At 40.7% G+C, this 13,067-nt stretch overlaps 1 protein-coding gene across 1 annotated transcript in view; it reads left to right on the forward strand.

The window, feature by feature from the left end:
* The window catches only part of SLC45A2 (solute carrier family 45 member 2), a 103,368-nt gene that overhangs the window by 52,241 nt on the left and 38,060 nt on the right, over window positions 1–13,067 (forward strand). The gene's annotated exons all lie outside the window — the stretch shown is intronic.

Raw genomic sequence — 13,067 nt, forward strand, 5'->3', positions numbered from 1 at the left:
CCTTTTTAAAAACTTTTATACTATCAGATATCATAGCATAGTAATACAGGTGGAGGATGCACAATGTCACAAGGTTTTGATAAATGACATGTTATGAAGAATTTTACGAGGTGTTTGAGTTGTTTTCTGTAGAAGGAAAATATTTGAACAAGACCATTTTTATTGCTTTCGGCCCTACAGCAAGGCAGTTTGTCAGGTGGAAGCACGGTGAGGTATGATGCGATGTTTACAGGCTCATGCAATAAGAAGACTGAACATGACTTTAAACCCAGGCTTACAGAAATCCAGGCCTACTTACATTATGAACAAGACATTTGCAGGGTTATCCACAAAAGGATGAACAGTTTGGAGAAAGCAGGAGAAGAGAACAATCTAGGACAACATAGCTGTACTGGAAAGTGAGCTGAATTGGAGACTGTTTCCAAATCAGCGATGTTGTCCTAGATTGTTCACTTCTCCTGCCATCTCCAAACTCCCCACCCTTTAGTAAATAAGCCTGTTGGAAGATAAAAACAGAGTGATCTGTAACATTCGTGAGCAAGTCAAGTAATCTTTCCCCCTCCTGCTCCACGACAGCCAACCGAGAGACTGGTCCTCCCATTAGAATGGAACAGGAAACATTATTAATTTACAGGATTTTTATAGTGTCAACAGTTATTGTGCAAGGAGACCATATACCTACAATACAAGACGAGGGTTAGGAGGGCCCACCTCACTAGAGCGTACAACCTAAAGGGAGGCGCAAGTGGTATAACATGTGGTAGCTGTGCGGAGATGAGTTGTTGAGAAAGTAAAATATCAGTTGTTGGGTAAAGGTACTATACATATGAAGGGTCCCACCTACCCTTACATCCTCTTCCCAACTACCCTACTTATTGTGCAAGGAGACCATATACCTACAATACAAGACGAGGGTTAGGAGGGCCCACCTCACTAGAGCGTACAACCTAAAGGGAGGCGCAAGTGGTATAACATGTGGTAGCTGTGCGGAGATGAGTTGTTGAGAAAGTAAAATATCAGTTGTTGGGTAAAGGTACTATACATATGAAGGGTCCCACCTACCCTTACATCCTCTTCCCAACTACCCTACTCCCAAAACCTGACTTGGGTCACCCTCATTAACTGCCTCCGGGCCGGCCGTAGTAAAAATGAGCGGGCGTCTCTAGACGTCCGCTCAGACGCGCCCCCTTGCGCGCAATTTAACCGACGTGACCCGATCTTTTATATTTGACCAAAAAACTGGGTAATAATAAATGTTTCCTAACCATGTTAAAAAAAAACGTTTTTTTTTCAAAAATGTCAGTAATTTTTCCTAATTATAATAAAAAGTAAAACCGGCAGTGGTGATTAAATACCACCAAAATAAAGCTCTATCTGTCCCCAAAAAATGGTGTAAAATTAATTTCAGTACAGCTTTGCATGACGGAATAAACGTCAGTCAAAGTACCGCAGTGCTGAATACTGAAAAATGGCCTGGCCAGGAAGGGGGTCTAAACACCTGGTCTTGAAGTGGTTAAAGATTGGGTGCTAAACGCCAGCAGGGGCTTGCCCTACTAAGACCCACAAACTGCACAAATCCAAAGTAAAAGACTGCTAAATGCCAAAGCAAATTCAAACGTTGGTAACTTTATTCATCTGGGCAACATGAACAGAGAATTCTGTCCAGATGAATAAAGTTTACCAGAGTTTGAATTCTCTTCTTAGTGCAGCTTTTTAATTTGTTTTCATTTCCCTGCCAGGATAGAAAGAGAGATGTCTTAATAGCCCTAGTTTGTTATTTTGGTGAGTGGATTCTTGGCCAAGTTGCAGGTTTTAAACAGCCTTTAAGACTCCAAGCAGACCTGGCCAGCAAAGATTTGAAGTGATGGTTTCCATATACAGCAGGTATTACATTCTGGCGATATGGGTTGCCACAATAGTTTCCTGGAATGATTCCCTCTGTCAGTACTGCATGCCAAGGCAAGGACATTTTTCAGGGTCTGGTGCTCACAGCACCAAGCTTCTGTTTAGAGCAGATGGTGCCTCCATTGCCCCCTGTGTTTTGCATGGCCTGAAGAAACGCAGAGTTCCTATGTGTTGAACACGCACTAGAACTGTAAGTAGTGTCACTAACTAAGCATTTTAAGCCAGAGGATTGACACAAAGTGGGTCCTACATGGACGCTGGACACCTCCTCCCTCACCTCCAGACATGCTACATAATAGAGAAGTGAGCAGATCAGCCTGGTGCGGGAGAATTTGGAGGGGATCCACTTTGTCCATAGCTGCAATGCCCAGGCCTAGCTAAAATCTGTGACTACTGATACCCAAATCAATGTATTGAATGCAGTTCATTGCAAACAGCAATTGCATTTGCATAGCAACAGCATGCTTATGTGGTGTAGCTGTGCTTGAGTAGTCAAATACTTTTTGTCTTGTGAAGCAAAGTCTCCAAGAACCTGTCTCAAAGCCCTAAGACTCTTTCCTCTGCTTACAATTTAAAATGTTTGTCATGCTTGTATTCGGGAAGTGGTTTATGAAGGAAAGCTAAGGTGTATGGGCAGCATGCAACGCATTTACTGTACAGATGCATGATTTTCGTATTACGCACACGCTAGAAAACAGCGTGCTCGTAATACAAAAATCGTGCAACCGTACAGTAAATGCGGCCGCACGCTGCCCATACACCTTACGATTATCGTACGATTGCGGGATCACCCGCAATTATTGTAGGATAATCGTCAGGTGTATGGGCAGCTTAAAGGTGGCCATACACTTTACAACCTTGCCTTGCGAGTCTTGCGATGTTTGTCAAGTCATTTAAAAAAATGTACGATCTGCCCATCTTGGACAGGCAGATCGTACTTGCGATGACCGCAATGCTGAACGGGCAGTGTGCACGTGCCCACGCCGCCCCGTTCGGCATTTGTCTCCCGAGCATGCCACAAACCAGCCGAAAATCGTAAGATTTTCGGCTGGTTTTCGAACGTGCTCCTTAGACAAAAGACTTGCGGCCGTACAGGAAAAACGGTTGCACGCCTTCCATACACTTTGCGATTATCGTAAGATCGTGGGATTTCCCACGATTATCGTGCGATTATCGTACAGTGTATGGGCACCTTAAGAGATACTTTTTTTTTATAGTAATTATAGTTAATTAATTGCATCTGTATCTCAGACCTCATCGCAGCAGTCAGTTTCACAGCCTAATAGTTCTCAGGTAGGCTGTGAAACTGACTGCTGTAGGTAACAGCGAACTCATCAGATCCTGAATCTGAAAGCATAGATCCTGCTGAGGAGTGCCAGAATAATGACAGTGAAACTGAATATACATTTAAAAAAAGGGTGGTTTAGACTTGCTTGCTGATGCTGCTGATTTTCTTAAGGTTATTAGAGGTACACTAAATGTATTCGATGTGAGACCATCATGTACAATACAGGATGAAATGTGCTCTGCAGCTGGTTTTCCAGTTTTTTGGGGGGAAAATTGGTGATTTTATTAAATTACAATGGTCTGACCCAGATAAAATCATTATTTGTACCTAGATCAAATAAATGTAGATATCCCTTTTGAGGAACAGATTATAGGATTGTTCATTAAATGTGCAGAGGTTTATGTAGAGAATTCTAAACTTACAGGGGTAACTTCTTTTTGACAACACGGTTAATAATAAAGATATATTAGATAAATATATTGACATATTGATTTTATGCCTAATTTAAGGGCACATGCCTAGCAAGATCCCTAGGTATATGGTTTCAGCATTTGGAGGACCACATCAGAGAAGGGTACCCCTAGAAATTCTTGTATCACTACCTGTATTTAAAACTGCTATACATTTTGTGACACCAGCAGAGTCCACCTAGATCATTGCTAGAGCTGCAGCCTTGTCAAACACGGCTCATAGAGACTTCTGGCTAAATCCTTGGGATGGTGATAGTAGTGATGAAATGAGATTGTGCCCACTCCCTTTTTAAAAAGAGAATATTTGTTCAGACCAAGTTTAGATGACTAGTTGGACAAGGCAGCAGCAGAGAAAACTAAGGTATTTCCGCAAGAACAAAAAGAAACAATCCAAACTTCAGTACATCCTCACATGTAGTTTACTGATTTGTATTGAGATTGTAGTCCCATCATTGGAGCAAGCTTGGAGCGGTGCCTACTTTACACCCACACAGGGACCATGGGGAACAAAAGTAGCCCCCCTCCGGAAGGACCCCCAAGAGGAAAAAAATTAGATGCATTGTTTTAAAAAAACAATTACACAAAAAAAACAACACTCCCCTTCCGTGTCACCAGCTCCCCATTATCTCCCCTTCATGTCCCCATCACCTCCTCCTTCATTGCCCCAGCTCTACTCTCCCTGACCCCACACTCTCCTCTTCCATGTCCCCAACTTCCCCCCATCTCCCCCTTCACGTCCCCAGCTTTCAGCTCCCTGACCCCACACTCTCCTCTCCCATGTCACCTTCATATTCTCAGCTCTCTATATCTCCCCCTTCATGTCCGCAGCAGGCTTCTCATACCCAGGGAGTTGGAGCTTTCGTCAGCACACAGGCAGCTCTATGGTCTGCAGCCATTCTGTTTGATGAGGGGGCGGAAATAGCCCCACTTTCCACTCATTGGCTGCTGCGCCGGCTCGATCATTCTTCACGCTGGGCCTGGAACAAGTGAGGGGAGCAGCATGAAGCACGAAGGGCCCAGGACAGGAGGAAGAGACCCCGGTACTGATATTTGCGGTTACCGGGATATTAAATATCCTGCTAATCAGCGGCTACTAGGCCCCCTCTAAGTGGCGACTCCAGGGCCCGGTCACAGCTGTGATCTCTGCGACCCTGGTACTTCCGCCACTGATTTGAGGATCTACAGCTGAATGATGCAAAAGCTAAATTTTTGTTAATAGTTAAGTTGCTAGAATGCATTTTTAAGATTTTACTTCTGAGTTTAATGTCATTTTTAAGTATTGCTGTGGAGCCATCCATCAATCATTTCAGCACCCAAAGGGGTATACTGGTATTGTGTGCAATGGAGATATATTATGAAAAGAGAGACACAATTTAATAGTGAGAGAACATGAGGATAAGAGAGAAAAGAAGAGGGAAAGACAATGAGCCAAAGAGAGAAATTAAAGGAGCGCAAAAATGAATGACAATGTATCCGTGCTCAAACTGTTCATTTGAGAGTAGTTGTCCGTAGGCAGGGGGATCTTGGCTTTCAAATAGAGGGTCCTTAGGGGAGTGCACACAGTTGCGGGGGAGCCATTGTACAACATGTTAAGTATACCCTGGAAACTTAACCTGGATATACACTGGTAGGTGTTCAAACAAGATTTCGCATAAAACAATCTCAAAATAATATTCAATAAAGCCATCAGAAACCTGTAGAAAGTCGTTCAAAATTTCACTTAATTTTAAGATGCGATTGGGGAATAAATGTAGTTTCTCGAACAAAAGCACATTCACTGTTAGAATTTTTCATCCTGTTCCTTCAATTATTTTTTTAGTCACTACGGTTGCAATTGCTTTGTCGACGTAACCCCATTAACTATTAGAAATTCGAACAAACAATCCAAAAACAATTTTTCTTCTACAAATAGAAAACAACCTAGGTTCTCACTTTTCATGACATTCCAGAACATTCCCAAAGCAACATACATATTTTCAATGTGCTAGATACAAACCTATTTTGATGGAATTTGTTTGTAAATCACCAACTCCCAAGAAAGAAAAAAAGGAATATAAACTAATAGAAATACCCAATAAATACTGCTAAAAATCGTAAAACACTCAAGCCAGTGGTCCCATTTTAATTTCTGTAAATAACATCTCATATTTGTGTCATCCATGCATATATCTAAACAGACTTCCGCTGATTAGAAAAAATCCCCCATAGATTTTGCTTTTGTAGTCCAGTTTATCATCAAAGGGCAAACATAATCCAGCATATAAAATGTCTCGAACAGTAGTATCCCAAATATAATTCATGAGAAGGGCCTTGCTCCAACCAGACGACCCTAAACTATAAGCAGCAGCCTATAAGTGCAACAATAATCCAGAGCTATGAAAAAATCAGCCCATAAAAAGTGAATTACATGAAATGAAGTGCATGGAAAAAAAGCACATATAAAAATTGTGAAAAAGTAAATAACAATGTGAATAAATCAAGTTATGCAATTAATAATCAAAAGCATGTAAAGATCAAATATACGACATGTATCATATTTATGTAATCTGTATCATATCATTAATTTTGATTTTCTTACAAATTAAATTTTAATAAGACCCGATATAGTGACAATATTATAACGGTGACCGGTGAATAGTTAATTAATATTAAAAAAAGATCATAGCAGAAGGTGCCCACAAATTAATGTCCACAATTGTCCTTGAGTGAAAGTGCTCGGAAAGATGATCAGAAACCTTTCCCCCAAAAATATATTTTTTGTGCTTAATGACATCAAGTCCATCACAGGGCTATTCCAGCCTACTTCCATCTCCAACATTGCCTCCAACACTGTGCACAGTGAAATCCCAAAAGTTTTTAAAAGTAAGCCGCACTGCTATAAAATACAAGTCATTTCAGGCTGTAACATCGCATAATAAGGCTCAAAACATCCACATTGGGGCATGCAGGACAAAGCCATCATGCCGTGCGTCCTGACGTGCCAAATACCCTGACACCCATGCTGCACAACAATCCACTAATGTGGTTGCTCCATCTGCATTCAAATATTCATAAACCACAGTCTCACCTGTTTATATCCTCCTTATTAAGATGGTAAGAGTTTTTTTAAATATATTCAACCGTATAAGAGAAGCGGTGCTCCGGTATGGGGGGACCCACATATGGCTGAGATGCCTATCAAAACGTTTTCTATTTGTTATTGGTTATTAGAACACCAGAAAGTCTTTTAAGGCAAAATATTACTATGGACGGGAATAGATAAGATTAGTTATTTGTTTCGGTACACCAGAGGCTCGGGAGGTTTCCCTTTCCTATTAACCATTTTTTTGTCTTACCAAAACTAGAGTACTAGACTCGCGCTTTGGGAAACCTGTAATAATATGGAGCTCAGTGGCATGGAAGAGGAAATCATTATCTTCAATTTGAAGATTTCCTAGAAATACAGAGATCCACATTTGATCTAATTTACATCCTCCTGAAAACAAGTTAGCTTGCCAGTGTTTTGTTACGCTCCATGTCCCTAGGGTCAAAAGACGTCCAATAAATATTGGAACTTTTGTCTTAGCTAGGCAATTTAAACCAGAGTTTTAAAAAAACATGCTTGCTAGGAAATAAAAAGCTGTATTTGTCTATTGTCAATACACAGTCTGTAACATGTTATAAGAAATTCACAATTTTGTCACCGCTAACCTACATCTATCTCTGTTGTGTTTTGGAAAGGGAATCCTGCTAGGATAGGCCTGCTGTGCCTAATTCTAAGGGTGGCCTGCACTTGTTCTGCAAACCACTAAATGTAGAAAATCAAAATCAATTGGATCTTTCTGTCTTGGCTCTCTAGATGGCCAGTCTGACCATGTTCCAATGTATGCCCCGATCACCAAATGTCACATTGTAACCTATAGTGATCATAAAAAAAGCTCTACTGGAGAGACGAGTCCACCTCAATCCTAACACCAGTGCCTGGTTTCAGATGCGCCTCTCAAATGCAATATTCTGAAAATGACAAGACCACACGCAGAAAATCTAGTTTTGGCCCTTGGTTATTAGGTCAAACTATCATAGACCGATGCTTTTTGGTACACCACTGTCTACAATATTTTGACAAACTCATAAAGTGTAACTTTTTAGTCACAACCTTCTCCCCCCCAGTTTTCAGATAAGGCATCTGTTAGAACGTCTGCCAGGTTCTTATTTCTGTCCGTGTCCCTCCTGGGGAGGTTCTCCCCTTTTTTCTATTTTTCCTGGTGAGCATTTTCACAGAAAAGTGTTTCACTTGGCGGGTTGTGTGGTTGTCGACATCACATAACAATGGCTTTAACCATTCTCTACTCTATCCAAAGATAGAAGAGGTTGTAGATGCACTTTTAAGCTAAATGGCAAAACATATTATATAATAATATCGTACATATGATGTCAAAAGATACTTAAATTAAATATGTTAGGGTGTTTCTTCCAGATCTAAACAGTAATCCAGCATGAAACAACAAATAATCCAACATAAACTTGCACTTTGCTTCTGTGCAGAAACCTTCTGTAATGAAGACTGGTCACTGCTGCTCTCTCAACTTGTGCAGGGTGACTGGTCTTGTCTTTGGCCCCCCCCCCCCCCCCCCTGTAGTTTTGTAGTGATTTACTCTCACTTCGTTTTCTTTCTGACAAAGCAGGAATTGGGAGAAAATGTTCCCAGGGTGATTCCAACTTTTACAATGTGCACCAAAATTGATGTCCCCTGTTCCTTTTCTGGTGACGACTGGTCACTGAAACTGAGTGTTTGACTGTGTATTCCTGATAAAATCTGCAAGAAGTGCTGACCCACCCCCACTCTTTACCAAAATTTGAAGAAAAGATGACTGATGTTTCGCCGTAAAGATTGGGTCACCTAAGCTCAAGTTGAGACAGGACAGAGAAGTCTTTGTATGTTTATTCATCTTGAGTGAAGTATTATTAGTAATAATATTATTATACAGGATTTATATAGTGCCAATAGTTTGCACAGCGCTTTACAATTTGAGGAACACATTACAGTTACTAGACAAATCAAGACAAGATGGTAAGGAGGGCCCTGTCCATGAGAGCCTATGATCTCTAAAGTGTATAACAGAACATGTTTAAATTGAATTTACAAAGCTTGATTTGTTGGCAACCATTTCATCTTAGCTTGGCTGCTCACAACACTGAAGAACTATTATTATTTTTTTTTCTATTTTATGAGTAACTTCCTGGGGGAGAAACGTAAATGTGGGAGATATTGAAAAATAAATGGCTATGACAATTATTGGGTCTTATCCTTCTATGCCTTAAGAATTCCCTTCAGTGGTTGAGGTGAGGTGTGAGACAAAATTAGAGTTTTAGGTGTGGCACTGAAGTGTGTGGAAATGTGAAACAAACATTATCCAGAGGTTATTAAACTTTGCTGAACTATAACAAAGTTTAAATTTGAAATTTTTCCAATTTTGCGGTTTCCATGCTGCTCTTAGCATTCTCAAGTCTTGTCTGTCTGTTCTTGGAAAACCAAGGAGCTTTCAATCCCTGTATAGCGGTAATATATGTAAACATTGGATGATATTACTAGATGTTGTCGGAGGATTAATTTTTGTTTTCATGTGTTTTTGCTCAACCGCAACAAGCTAGCAGCTTTGAAGGAGCACTCCTGATAAAAGAACACACAATTCAATAACGCAGCTCTGATGCCATTTCTGAACTTCTCAAAGTCTGTGGCTCAGTACTTTCTGGGCCACTGACCTGGAGCAGGAATATTGCATGGGAAGTCACCTATGTCCAAGCAGGACTTGTCATCAGGATTGCTTGTAGGCTTCCTGCAGTTCTTTTTTTTTTCTGGGGAGGTGGATTTATCATGCTTTGTTCCCTATTGTGTCTTCTCATTCAACATCCCCCACCTCCACACCCAATGACTGATGAACTGATGAGGTTATTGTCAAGGAAATAGGGATAAAGCAGAGATTAAAAGAATTAATAGAGTAGGAGATGGAGGATCCTTGCAATGCAGGTCTTAGAGTACAGCTTCCTCCAGCAGGTCCACAGAGTACCAGAGGCATCCCTACAATGCTCGCCGCCTGGGGTGTGTGCTGGTGGTGCAGGTCTGGGAGGGGAGTTGGGGGCGTTGCTGGCAGTTGGGGTTAGGGGGTGCAGGTCCGTGGGGGTTGCACCATATCTCTATACGGTATCCCACTCAGCTCATTGATGTCACTGGTTGCCAGGAGCAGGGCGGGACACTGACCAGAGCATCCCGCTCTGCTCCTAGCAACCATTGAGTGACATCTCCAAATCTCGTGACAATATTGGTCCTCTCACACTGCAGATATGCAGCTGTAGGAACAGTCTCATTTTAGGAAGAGTTTTTTAAAACTGAGGAATTCCATGCAGTAGGCAGATGTTTTCAAGTACTAGTTAGCCACGATTAACTTCCTAGATATTCCATATAAGATAGTAAATCTTTTGAAGTGCATATGTACAGTGCAGGACAGTGGTAGCCACTGGACCTTAAGAACTCCCTTTTTAAAATAATAAAGCGTTAAGTGAATAAAACTTGATGTGATGCTCCCAAAGAGGCCAACCAATTCAGCAAAGGGATATTGATGAGTTAAGAAGGGGCCAATTAAAACATTTTGCCAATCGCAGATCAGTCTTAAGAAGATTTATGTAGTTAAATGTAATTGAGGGTTACTAAACTGGATTGCTCTTAGTGCATATGATCAAATTACACTATACTGTACTTTACATAGTGATGACTTTGGAACTTTTTTGAAAGTCATATTTTACAGCACAATGGTACAAGTGTATTTAAAGCCAAAGTTTTGTTTTAGATGGCATAAGTAAGGGTAAAAACTCCTGTAAGGTTTTTATTGCTGTGTGTGTCTCCTTTGGGGAGACGCTTTCTCTCTATTTGCTCTGGTGACAACTGTGCGGCTTAGTGTGATCCAGTGCTTCCATTCTGAATGGCATTGCAACACACCTTGCTGATGGATGTGCATTGCGCTGCACTGCCAGAAATGGTGCCGGTCCAGTTTCTGGGACGTTGAGTTGCTTTGCCAGCCCATTCATCCAAACAGGCCACCTAATGCAAAGCAAATTACCCAACAACCCCAGTGGCCTAAGATGTGCATTGGGATGTGCTGCTAGAAATGATGGACTTCCAGTTTCTGGTATGTTGAAGTTGCATTGCCAGCCCATTCATTTGAATGGGCTTCCTATTGCAACACACATTAATGCAATGGCCCCAGATGTGTGTTGGGGTGCGCTGCAAGAAATGGTGCAAGTCCGGTTTCTAGGATGTTGAATTGCGTTCTCAGCCAATGGGCTGCCTAATGCAATGAATGGTAATGAAAAGACCCCAGCAGGAAAGCATGAACTTGGCGTAAATCTACACTCTGTGCTTAATGTTTGATTAGGACGTTGCTGTTGTTCCTGGCTTATAGTGTTAGTCGGTCAGTTTACTGACTGACTAACAAAATAAGGGGCTTAACCTCTGGTCCATTTTAATTGGGGTTCCAACTGAACTTGTCTAAGGTGCTAAACACTGTAGGGGAGACTCAGAAATCTGGATGTGTACATCTAGAACAAAGAAGTAAAAAGTTGCGTCGAATGAGTTAACATTGTTATTAATAACTCGGTATGTGTATTTGCTACAAATGCACTATATTTTTCTTTTGGCTAAAATAAATAGTGTCCAATGTCATGGACTTCCCAGAGGCTTTGTGAAATGCATTTGCTTTTACTGTACAACCTGGGCTGAATTTAAAAAAAAGTGTAGAAATCCAACTGAATATAAAAGTAATACAACATATAAAAATAACTGAAATTAATCATACAGCTTGCATTTACATTTTTCATGGACACATCTATACACCGAAATGTGCTTCTCATAATGATGTATGTTTTACCGTTGCTATGGAAACCTGTACAGTTTTTCAGAATAATACTACTTCTACAATAGCTGTGCAATGCTGAATTCCATAGAGCGTCTCAAATCTTGGCATCTCTTCTGTTTCCTATCACTTGTCTATTACATTTACATTGCTTTGTGAAAGTATTCACCCTCCCCCCTGTGACTTTTCAAAATTGGGCTGTGTTAAAGCTTGAAATTGAAGCCCAATTACAGTTTTAATAAATTCCACTGGTCTACACAAATTAAAATGTAAAAAAAAGCTCACACTGCAATACTCACCTAACTAGGGATGCACTGCAATTACGGCTGCATCCCTAGCTACTCTCCTTCCCACCTGGGTGCTGGTCTGTGTCCCCTCCGATCCCTGCTGCTCTCCCCCGCCTGTGTCGGCAGAGGCAGGAGGGATCGGAGGGGACACTGAGCCGATCCAACAACTGGTACCCAACATGGAGGAGAAAAGCTGTCAGTAGGCCAGGCAGTGCGAGGAGGAGACTGCTGTCAGGAGGCCGAGCGGTGCCGTGTGGGGAAGACCGCTTGGCCTCCTGTGACAGGCGGAGCAGTCGGGGTGGAGAGCAGAGCACACATTAGTCGAATCGACGGATGTCTGTATCTGTACCGTGTCCTAAATAAAGATAATAAAAAAAACAATTACCACTTAAACCTTTATTGTTATCGGCTATATTCAAAATTGTTGGAACTTCTTCTTCTTGCACAGCCTCACAGAAACAAACACAGTCAGATATGCATGTTGCACATGGCTTGGAAAAACAGGAAGGAAGCCACAGCTTTATTCTCTACCTTTTTCAATACAACAGAGAATATACCATATATATAACAGAACTTATAAACACTGCCATCTACTAATCGAAAATGTATACTGCAGAAGTTATTGCAATAGATACAATAATGTGTATTCTAACAAAAATAATCCATTACTTATGTGAAAATGAATACATTATTCAAAATATACATACAGTGTGATACAAGCTACTTTTGCTACTCTATATAGAATGTGTTCCTTTCCCATCACTTCATTTTTTCTTTTGTTTTTCTTTGTTTTCTTTGCCCCTGCTTTCATTTCCTTTTTTCATTTCTCCTGCTTTTTTTCTTTTGCTTTTTTTTTTTTTTCATTTCCTTTGCTTTTGCTTTCTGTTCTTCGTTTCCGTTCCTTGTCCCTTTTTACATTTCCGACCTTTTCCTTCTATGTAGCTAATATGTTGCGCTTGGTGTTTATTAGTCTACTAAGTTTTATAAACCACCTTGTGTATGTGATTTAAATTGGGTACTGATTAGTTTCCATGTGTGGTAAAACAATACTGTTGCTTCTGCTTTTCCTTGTCCTTGTCCCTCAGCTTTTTCTTTTTGTGTTTTTCTTTTCCTTTTTCCTTTCCTGAAAAACAAAATTGTGGCTGCTGAGAGTCTAATTCGAACTTTATTTAAAGTTTATGTAAAGAAACTATGAAGACTTCTTTTTTTTTTTTTTTTTTTTTTTTTTTTT

This window comes from Nanorana parkeri, unplaced genomic scaffold (genome assembly GCF_000935625.1).
Source record: "Nanorana parkeri isolate BGI_ZX_2015 unplaced genomic scaffold, ASM93562v1 scaffold666, whole genome shotgun sequence".
Classification (NCBI taxonomy): domain Eukaryota; kingdom Metazoa; phylum Chordata; class Amphibia; order Anura; family Dicroglossidae; genus Nanorana; species Nanorana parkeri.